At 44.9% G+C, this 10,434-nt stretch overlaps 1 pseudogene; it reads right to left on the reverse strand.

The window, feature by feature from the left end:
- Positions 1–37: 37 nt before the first annotated feature.
- On the reverse strand, positions 38–10,168 carry LOC147607573 (putative glucan endo-1,3-beta-glucosidase A6 pseudogene; annotated as a pseudogene).
- Positions 10,169–10,434: the final 266 nt, after the last annotated feature.

A 10,434-nucleotide genomic window follows, 5' to 3' on the forward strand; every position in this document is an offset into this window, starting at 1 on the left:
ATATTGACCCGTCAACTAGCCCACAAAAAACTACATATTAGAGCTGCCCAGCATTGAATCCTCTCATGTGCTGGTGTTGTCCTCTGAGCCTGCCTGTAAGGTTCACTTGATACACGCGGGTGCCATTGGCATAGAGAAGGCCCCAGTTTCGCTCTACAGTAGGACCGGGCTTCAGGTCCTCGTTGAAGAGAGCGAAGATGAAGGTTGGTATGAAGGTGCGCGGGCGCAAGGGGGTTCCGCGTGGTGGCGATGCCAGCATCTTATTCACCAGTCGCTGGTTATAAGCGGCGGCAAAGACCGCGTTCGCTCCCGGCTCGTTGGCGTCGCCGCGTGTCGGCCACCCGGTCTCGCTGATCACCAGCCCCACATTAGGAAACCCGAGCTTGGCCATGGCAGCCCATACGGCGTCAAGCTGGGCGTCCAGGAGGTTGTCGTACTTGAGTTTTCCGTCTATCACAGTAGTCGCTGCTGACGCCGGCCCAGGCGCAGCGCCGTCAATGGTGGAGTCGCCTGCCCCAAAGAGAGCGTAGTCCAGAGAAATTTGCTTAGGGTCAGCCGACCACGTGAGGTAGGGGTAGACGTTGAGGAAGAAGGTGGAGTTGGTATCGGAGAGGAACTGGAGGAGGGGTCGCATGATGGAGGTGGCGACGTCATTCCGGAAGGCGCCAGCGGATGGCGGGAAGGAGCTGCCCAGGACGCTGATGGCGGAGGATGTGGTGACCTTGATATTGTACTGGCCCGCCAGCTTCACCTTGGCCAAGGAGGCGTACACGTTGCGCATGGCCGGAACTAGCTCGTGCCACAGCGCCTTGTTGCTCGGATCGCTCAGGATCTCATTACCCACGTCGACGACGTTGATATGGGTGGCGGGATAGAATGGGAGCACGTTCCGCCGGACCCAATCGTCCGCCGCCTGCTGGCTGGACGCCAAGGCGGGGATATCCTGGTTCTTAACCGTGATAACGACACGAAGGCCCGTGTTGGCCAGGGCCGAGAGAACCTCCGGATCGGCGTCAAAGATGCGAACGCTGCCCACGCCCATCCTTCGCATCAAGGCTACGGCTTGCTTAGGCGGAGGCAGGTTGTCGGCAACGCGGCCGTAGTTCACCCCGATGGTGGCGAGATGGGGTTTCAGCGGCGTACTTTGCACTAAACAAACAGATGGACGTGAGTAAGTAAAACAAGAGATTAAAACCTGACAAGATTACTTCTATAATCAAACCAAACAGCTGCAAGTACCGGCTAGTGCTGCCGCCGAGGAGAGCACGCAAGCAAGGAAGAATGCAAGCCTGCGAGCCATTTTGTCAATCGTCTACAAATGATTGTTACTGTGCTTTATGGCAACTTCTCTCTTTATATAGGCAACGCGCAGACGCCGTCGGAAACGTCGGTTGACGGCCGCTCAAAAAAAAATTAAAGAAAAAAAAGAATATATATAGAGAGAGAGAGAGAGAGCGCGTTGCTGCCCATCTCAGCCCTTAATCAATCTCTACCAAGTGTATTTCATCACAAGCTAGTGCACCGAGTAACAAAAACAAGAGCTTTTCTATGAGAAGATGAGATGTGGGACATGGTATGTGATCTTCTTAAGAGTTTTTAAGCAAAAAAGTGCGACAATATTGTAGATATTAATATATTAATAAATTATTGTTTCAAAAAAAATAAGAGCTTTACCACACTCTTTCAAGAACTGAATGACCAGATTGTTTTTTTTTTTTGGGCATGATTTTTCCTTGCATGTAGATCATGGACGAGGGATATAGCCCGGCAATAACCCCCGACATTAACCCCCAACCAACCATCCCGCTACTCCACATGTTCATTGCACAAGCCACTCCCTAGCAACAAGCCATGGCTCGAGCTTACTTCACCCAAGATGAGCCGGCTGGCCCATCGCATCAAACCACGTGTACGGTCACACCCGTGCCATCCGCTACTCACACCCCACCCTCAGTCCGTTCCTCCAACCGTAGTAGACGCTTACGTCGCAGTGGTGGCGGTGGTTGTTGTAGTCGTGGTTCCACGGATGTAATTACCCCTCCACGAGAGCGGCCACCCATAGATAGTGTGGCAGACTCCCCCATCAAGCATCATGTTGCTCTAGTTGGCATTTTGGTAGTAGCCCTCTCCCTAATACAAATCAATATCTTTATATGGTGTGGGACAGGCGTATAGTTCTTGGTGATGTAGGACAGGAGATGCGGAAGATTTCGCATTCGGCAACTATGTGGCATAGTGTACACCCATGACACTATGACCACATTTGCTCACCTCTCATTGGAGAAAAAAACCCGGATATGCAATCAAATCAAGAATGAGTTCAAGCCAGCCCCAAGTAGCGAGGAAGTACCAAATAGATGGATCTACGATGTCATGAGAGATTGTATGAAGCACAAGCAGTCCGATATCACCCAAGCGATGAAAAGAGGGGGAGAAAAGCCTTGGCATATGGACCAAGAGAAATGGGATGAGGTGGTGAGGAAGCACGCCGATAACCCTCGACGATACACCGCGCAACAAGAGGAAGTGGCGGCAAAGCGGATGATGGAGAGTGTGGGGAGCTCGCTCCTCGGGAGCGGTGGTAAGTATCCATGCTTCTCATGGCCTCTCATGTGTATGTAAAGTTGTGTATGTAAAGTGTATAGTTGTATGTTTTTATACGTTCTTTGCATGCATGCAGGATCTGAGGGTAATTGGATGCCGACCTAGTGAGCTGGAGGAGCGCTATGCGTTCAAGCATGGCACCTATGCCTTGCTTGAGCAAATGGAGCACGATGGAGAGAATCACTACAAGACAATGCTGCCATACACGCGTTTCATACACGCGATAAATTACGAGCGCGTGTATGGTCGCGCATGTATTTGATTAGAATCGGGCGCGTGTATTTTGGCATTTAAATTCGCGTGTATATTTGCATTTATCAACGCGTGTATAAGCGCGTTTATATACACGCAATAATGCACGCATCAATACATGCTGCTATACACGCATCAATACACGCTGCTATACACGCATTAATACACGCTTGGTAAAGAAAAACTGAATTCTTTTACAAAATTAAGAACTATTTTCTTTAAACCATCTCATAGTACATTACAGTATATATCATTACACAATCCCACTACATGCATTTACAACAATGAAATATATTCAAAAATAAATCATGCATATGAGATGATAATTAAAAGACAACATATACAATAGAAATGTCATCAATTTAGAACGATACAGTGACAGATTGGTTAGGGTTCGATCTCATCTTCAATAAGATCCATCCTTGCCAAATCAATATCCATTTAATCAATTTGTAAGGCTATGATTAAATTTATTCCACTATCGATATTCTGTACTCCATTGATAATGGTATCGATGTCCTGATCATCCTCATCAACATCACCATCATCCTCAATGGTAGGGTCATTCTCATGATCATGAGAAATGGCACGCTCATCCTCATTATCATGATCATCTCTTATTTCTTGATCATCGATCACAACATCTTCATTGGCATGTTCGACATCATCTTCATTGCGGCTTGTTACATCCTCCATATGCTCCATATCAGTGAATGTATTATACATCACTTTGGAACGTGGTGCAATAGGGATGACGTACTACCATTTAATGTCATGCACCATTAGTAGATAGATAACCTACTCAAATACACATACTACAATAATTAATTAGCATATCAAAAGTCAAGGGGTACGCGAGCTTAGATATATATGTACATGAAACACATTAGTAAAAGAATGTATACCTGCTCACATTGTTGTGGCAATACGAGCCTATCTTTCTTTGTTTGCCAAAACTTTGTAGAGTCAATAGTTACATAGCCACTTGCATGGCGTTTTATCGTTGCATTAGGCCCTTTTTCCACCACGTTCATTTGCCATTTGACATCCAAAACATACACAAAGAAGCGACGAAAGTCAAGCCTAAATATGTCTTGGATTATGCCACAATAATCATCCATTTTTCCATTAGCTCCCTCAAAGCTACTAATGACACCACAATCTTGTGTATTCCTCTTTTCATCAATTCTTTGTGTTCGAAAATGCTTACCTTCACACCATATAGCATTGAACATAGTGCACTGGACTAAAATAGAAGCAATATTTGTGGAAGCAATGTGAATAAATATTAAAAGCAAATCACTTACAACTAATGCAAAACATTAGTTCTATGTACCTTTAACACGCATCCTCGTGCATACTCCCATTCTTCCGCCCCGTGATATGCAGCCCCTCGTCGCTCTCTGCTCTCTCCATTTCCTCATGCAACCAAGCAACATGGATATCATTCGGAAGTGTTGCTAGATACTTAGGGTACGCCTTACGAGAGCCATGTTGCCTCCGAAAAAGAGCTCTTTCTGCTTGCCTTTTTGTCTTTGCATCCTCATATCTTGTAACCCATCTGCTCATCACATCACTATTAAGGATGCAAGTGAAATTGAGATCATCAATCAATGTTCTGTCAATTACTTTACTCTGTCCTTTTCCTTGAGACACAATAGAGTTTATATATTACAACTCTATTAATTTAACCATGAGTCATTTGAATACCATCAATTTACATCTACTCACCTCTAAACCTGTTTGATTCCATTCTCCATACATGGAGATGTGATTCAAGGTAATTCGACGTGCTCGTACAATTCATCCTTGACATCGATTACACATACATTTGATCCGTTGTCCCAACCACACATCACGATTACGATGATGCATTGTCTCATCTTCCCTAGAACTGCTTGAGGAGGTTGATGACATCCTATGTACAAACCAGAAAACACAAAATCATAATATGTTTTTAATGAAAGTATAAAAATCGCGTATATTAATGCGGCTATTTCCTAAAAATTGCGTGTATTAACGCGGCTACTTCCTAAAACTTGCGTGTATTAACGCGGGTAATTCTTGCAAAACGCGTGTATTAACGCAGCTAAGTTATCATACACGCGAACATACACGCGTTTATAAACGCGACGATCGGTTTAAACTAAAAATAGCCCGCCTTCCCCAAATAAAGATTTTGAACTAACATATCTGTTCTTTTTCGTTTTCGCCTCTTCCAACAGAAACGAAACCTAAGTGCAAGGAGAGAGCAGAGAAGGAGCACACACGAAAGGAAACCGACCAAGAAAGAAGACTCACTTTTTCAGAGGTGAGTCAGTTTGTCTTTTGCCTTGTCTCCTGCCTCACATTTGTTTATGCTATTTTCTCTTTGCTTTTTGGGTTTGTCTTCGTCCTTTTGCTTTTGTGTACACGATTTTGGGTGAACGATTCTGATAGGGGCGACAGTGGGCCTTTTATAAGGACACATTGTCGGAGGTCGGTCGCTTTTAAAAAATTTTTGCGCATGTCGTGTGTAGAAACGCGTGTATAAACACGTGTATCCTGTCTACACAAAATGTTCACGTGAATATACACGCGTTTCTGGACGGGTGTATACACGCGTTTTTTGATGGGTGTATACACACGTTTTTTGATGGGTGTATACACGCGTTTCTGGACGGGTGTATACACGAGATTGCCTTTCCTATTTCTATGGTTTACAGGCTGATAGGTGACTTGAATGATGATATTTGTGTGAGTCAAGAGACAGCCCATGATGTACATGAGGATTATTTTTGCAGGTTCTTTATGGATATTCCAGGTTCTTCATCCGATCCATTTGCGTACAGCAATTGGCTGATGGAGATGCTAAATCATTTTGGGCACCATCCTGGTCTAGTTGAGCTTACAGAGTACATGTATGCCCATCCCCCTCCTTCCATGCCTGGTGTCTATACCCCTACCGCGAGTATCCACGGCACTCCAGTGCCATCTATGCCTACGAGTCCGACGAGACGGCATGCAGCTTCTCCTCTTCCACGTCCACCGAGGAGACATACCTCATCCCAGACACACTCACGCACACCCTCACAGCCACCATCACGTGCTCCCTCAGAGCCACCGTCACATCAGGGCTCATAGCCACCGTCACGTAGACAATCCCCCAGTCGTGACTCCACCCGCAGCAGTAGGAAGAGTGGGAGTGGAGGATGCGGCGGGTGCTTTGGTGGGGGAGGTGGGGGAGGTAGTAGGGCACGCGGTGAGAGAGGAGATAGAGGGACAAGAGTTAGAGAAGACAGTTTGGAAGAGGAGGAGATGAGAGAGGTGGAGAGAGTGATCTGCTATGATGTGACGGATAGGGGCGGGATAGTGATGGATGCGAGGGGGAGGGAGGTAATGGAGTACATGCGTGGGGTAGTATCAAACTTGTATAGAAATTGTTTTATTAAATTTAAAGATCAAAATAGTCGATTAGTTGGTGGGGAGGTGATAGAGGCTGTACATAGTCGGTACCCCAATCCCCCACATGCTACATTCTCGGATGTATGGGGAAGGACGCGAATAAGGGATATCTTAAGTAATAAAAGATCTCACCTTAAAATACTCGCGTACGATGACCGGCTAAATGTAGCTGCGGGTGGCTATCCTGCCGAGAAACCTGCCACTACGCACAAACGCGAGTGGAAGGAGGCAAAGAAACGAGCAGATGGTGGCGTGAAGAGCAGGCAGCATGTGGAGGCACGACGGATCCAGATGGAGACCATTGGATCTTCGCATTTCGGATCTGGCGGCATCGAGTCATGGGAGGTAGAGTTCGTAAGTATCTTGCCACTTTATTTGATTGTTTACTTAATTCATTGATTCTATGATTGTTTTAATCTTACAAATTGTGTTGATTATGATACAGCAACAGGTTACGGGGAGGAAGCCCACAACCCACGATACTGCGTATGCTCGCCGGCATAGCAGACGTGACACGTGGGCCATCTTCAGAGCCGAGGGACGTATTACGGACGCGCAGTTTGACATGGCCATGAGACCATACGGTCGACAAGTACTTGAAAATTCTAAACGAATGATTTTGGTTTATTGAATTACATATATATATACTTATATACTATATATTACTTGAACAGGCACAAGCTGCTGATGATCCACCCATCGCCACTGCAGAGGGTGGACGTGAGCACTACTCATCGGACATTCCGACCAATGTGAGCTCATCTGAGCATGGAGGGAGCACCAAGTCATCATCTGGGTCTGAGTAGTACTCAGACTTATAGTATCACATTCCATATTGAGGATGTGGTTGTATATATTTTTTTGTAAACTGAAGCCATGGGCTACTTCGAGATATGGACTCCCTTGTATATATGTGTGAAATTTTGATAGTAATATTGAATCGTGAATCGATAGTATTACATTCATGTCTGTCTTGAATCGTGTATTGACAACGTATGCATTCATGTCGTTCTTGTCTTAATCTTCCTCGTGGATATGTTCTTCGTGGATGGTCTAATGCACCCAAAAAAAAAAATCCAGAGAGTGTTATTGGGTGCTGGAATGCTGGAACAGCATTCAGGCACCAAATAGCACTCTCTGGATTTTTTTTTGGCTCTCTGTTCGCGTGTATAAACACGTCAGAACTGCTAAAAGTCGCGTGTATATACACGGATAATCTGTAAAACACGCGTGTATAAATGCGTCAAACTTGAGAAATACGCGTGTATAAGCGCATCTAAGGTAACAAAATGCGTGTATAGACGCTTGTATCAACGCGTCTAAATGCGTGTATAGTAGCTTGTATCAACGCGTCTAAATGCATCTGAACTGACAAAACGCGTATATACGCCCGTGTATGAGCGCGTCTGAGCAGTCCTATACACGCGCTTTTACACGCATGTCTCTGGCTGCGATGATACACGCGCTGATACACGGGCCTGCTACTTTTTTTCACAAGTCATTTTTAGCGGCTAGGAGCGCGGGTATGAGCCCGATCCCTTGTAGTGAATGTGAATTGGGCAACTGTGGTTTCGGTAAGTACTTCATACCTTTTGAATATATGTTATGAGCTTGTAGATCACTTTAGTTTGCAAGGGCTGATTTGTGGGTATTGCATTGTTTTTGCAGAGAGCAATACTACTGAGCCCCCAAGAGGATAATAGCTCACGGATGGATACCACTTAGGAGCTTGCATCTACGAGCTTATTTTTGCTTAGACATGTAGATGGAGTTGTACAGATCCATTTTGGGGTTGTATAGATCCATTTTGGGGTTGTATAGATCCATTTTGCCTTCTTTTTGGTATGTATAAGTTGCTCACCTGTATGGCAACATTTATGTATGTAACAATTTTCGTATAATGTGTCTAATATCCGATCGACAATTAATCATATCTTTATATCAATGAATCTTTGTCTTAAATGTTTAATTGTGTAAAATTCTTCATTTGAGACCAGTTGAAGCAATGTCTATATACATTTGGCATAATGGTGCATCCAGGTACACATCTACACACCTGGATACACCATTATGCCAAAAAATTAAAACATGTGTCTGTCTCTAATAGCACTAGAAAAGGGGTCAGAATAACTGTCTAACATATCATCGAAAAGTGCAACTAAAAAGACATCTAAAAAAGCGTTGGAATGTCTGTAGTAAATAAAATATTTTTTAGACTAATATTTAGATGACTATATGACTGCTATTCTGATGGGTATTTCGACGTTTTTTTAGACGAATATACCGACGACTATATGCTGATGGAAGCATCGACATGTATATGGACGTTCTTGCATTTTCATTCCAATTCATTTTCATCAAATTAAACATCGAAATGTAGGCAGCCTGTAGTGGTGTAACCCCACCAGCTTGCAAAGCAAAGCTTTGCATTGGATCTATCTAGATCAATATAATGTTTGATCCCCCTTCATAATTAGGAAGGATAATAGTTTCGCAATAAAGTCAATATAGATCAATATAATGTTCAAGTCCCCTTCACTTTTGGGAAGAATAATAGTTTCCCATTGGATCTCTCTAGATCAATATAATGTTCAATCCCCCCTTCACATTTGGGAAGGATAATAGTATCCCAATAAAGTCTAGACTGGTACCTAAGGTGCCATCAAGCCCTACTGCTACTAAGACGTTGCAGATCACCTTCTACAACTATCTCATCATCCACGGTCATAACACTAACAAGAAGTGAAATACCAAGTTGTGGTAAGAAATATTCAAGGTGGAGCTAAAGTATGGTTGTGTGTTCTCTATAGTAACGACTACACCTTTTTCCAAATCGAGGGGCACTATGAGTGTGATCAGCTTGCTTGAAAATCTCCCACTTAATAGTTCATTGCATGTTGCTTTCTTGAGTGCCAAAACTATAGAGCAGGTTTTAGAGTTACCACCCCCTCAACACTACTACACCAACAAGACGTATAGCACCGGATGAGAAGAAACGAACCGTCGAAACGAGTGCAAAATGGTTTTTTTTCAGAATGCAGCCAATTATCGTTTTGTATCGTGCGAAACGGCCCTGGTGCCCATTTTTCTTTCTACCCGTTTCTGTAGCCATTTGGAGCGTGGGTGGCTGGACCTTAGGCTCCCTTGTATAAGCTCTCTCAAGGTCTCTCTCTCTCTCTCTCTCTCTCTCTCTCTCTCTCTCTCTCTCTCTCTCTCTCTCTCTCTCTCTCTCTCTTCAAGGCTGAAGTCTTGAGCTCAAGGGCTAGACTCAAAATCTCCCTCTCTCTCAAGCTCTCTCTCTCTCTCAAGCTCTTTCTCTCTCCCCCCTCTCAAGCTCTCTCCCTCCCGAGTCCCTCCCTCTAGGGCCTAAGCTCTAGCATATCTCTCTCTCTCTCTCTCTCTCTCTCTCTCTCTCTCTCTCTCTCTCTCTCTCTCTCTCTCTCTCTCTCTCTCTCTCAAGCAATGAGGTCCTGAGGAAAGAAAAAGCATGAGGCTTTTGCCTTATATACCAGCGCCAGTGAGAAACCTATCGATAATTCGCGGTCATGGAAATGGACGTGCAGCTTTTGCAGGAAGGGCTACATGAGTAGCGCCACACCAGGCTCCTTGCACATGTGTCCAAGTTTGGTGGAAAAGTTGTGCCATGCAAGGAGATTCCTCAAGAAATTGCAGATAGTATAGTGCAAAAGTACTTGCTCATCCACAACCAAGGCAAAGGTGGACGTGGGGGAGCTTCCATGTCTGGTACCTCTGCATCCATGACTCCTTCCCCCATCCCATCCAGCTCCGACTCTGCCTCGGGTGGTTCCAACTTCCAATCAAAGAGGCCAAGGGAGGAGAGCTCTCCGACAATGAGGCAAACCGCCATCGGTTGTGCAAACATTAACAACCTCACCTATGTGAAGGCGAAGATGAAAGCCACGCATGAGGAGATTGCATGCACGATCATCGATTGCAATCTCTCCTTCCATGTGCCACAAAATGGTGAAGGCCATTGCGGAGGTGGGGCCATCCCATGGTGAATGGCATGGTATGACCTACCGTGAGCTGTGCACACCACGCTTGATGACAAGAGATAAAGGATCAATGACAAACTCACACCCGTGCAGGAAGGATGGGTGAAGTATGGTTGCT

Source organism: Cibotium barometz, chromosome 55, assembly GCF_041138505.1.
Source record: "Cibotium barometz isolate CiBa-2024 chromosome 55, ASM4113850v1, whole genome shotgun sequence".
Classification (NCBI taxonomy): Eukaryota; Viridiplantae; Streptophyta; class Polypodiopsida; order Cyatheales; family Cibotiaceae; genus Cibotium; species Cibotium barometz.